Here is a 1,335-nt window from a genome sequence, read left to right as displayed (position 1 = left end):
TCCCCACCTATAAATAGATGACTTGCTCCATCAAAAATTATCATGAACAAAAACAACACTTAAAGGAAAGGGTTTATAGGAGAGGGGAGAGAAATTTTATTTTCCACTTAAAAGATTTAAGAGTTTCTTTTCAAAGCTACAAGCCATTGATCAAGAAAGCTTCAAAGGAAAACTAAAGAAAGCTTCAAGGAACCATTAAAGAAAGCATCATTTCTACAATGAGTGGAGGTATTACTTTAACCCTCTTTATATTTCTATTATGTGATTAATATAGATGTTTAAGATCTTAGGGTTCATGTTAAAGTATATTTATCATGTGGTAGCAGAGCTTATGGTTATGAACATCTAATTAATCCATTAAGAATAATAGATCTATTGTTTAAAGAACTGAAAATTAGAACCGCAAGTTATGATGTTTGTAGACTTGCATTTGTTTAACTTTCTGTTTTCAAAAGAAAATTTTTAAAGTGATAAGAAATTGGTTTTTTTTAATGTGCATAATTAAGAAATTGATATCACCATAATAAGTTTTATCATATAATGATTTGCACATAAAAACCAAATATTTTAAAAGAAATTTTGATATGTTTATGTATTAATTAGCTACCCACAGGTAGGCTATTTTCATAAAACATTATCAAAAATTTATTAGAATGTTTGTATGTGAGTTAATTAAGTATATCCACAGATAGCTTAATTAATTTGATACATCATTTAAGAAAAAAATTCGAAAGCTATGACCTTATGAAATATTATAGTGACTACCCACAGGAGCATTATAATTTATAGTCATATGCTTTCAATAATTTTAGTTAATGTGTTGTTTAACTTTGAACCTCAATTAAAAGCTTGTTATATCTCTAAATCGCAGCATCATTTCCTGCTAATTTGTCATCTATGGTCTCCACTGTTCCAATCCTCACTGGAATCAACTTCTCAGAATGGAAAGAGAAAGTTGAGTTCACATTAGGAGTACTAGATATGGATTTGGCACTTCGTGAAGAAGAGCCAGATCCCTTAACTATAATTAGTACTGAGGAAGAAAAGGCTTCCATAAAGCTTGGGAGAAAGCGAACAGATTGAGCATTATGTTTTTAAGAATGACAATAGCTAGCAATGTTAAAACTTCCCTTCCTGATGTAGAAAAAAGCTAAAGCTTATCTAACAGCTATAGAAGAACGGTTTAAGACTGCAGACAAATCCCTTGCAGGGAAACTTATGGCAGATCTTACAACCATAAAGTATGATGGGACAAGGTCTATGCATGAACATTGCATTAAAATGACCAACTTTGCGGCCAAATTAAAGATTTTAGGAATGAGCGTGGACGATTCA

The sequence above is a fragment of the Capsella rubella genome, unplaced genomic scaffold, assembly GCF_000375325.1.
Source record: "Capsella rubella cultivar Monte Gargano unplaced genomic scaffold, Caprub1_0 scaffold_6, whole genome shotgun sequence".
In the NCBI taxonomy this organism is placed as follows: Eukaryota; Viridiplantae; Streptophyta; class Magnoliopsida; order Brassicales; family Brassicaceae; genus Capsella; species Capsella rubella.
Note: the sequence above shows the minus strand (reverse complement) of the source record.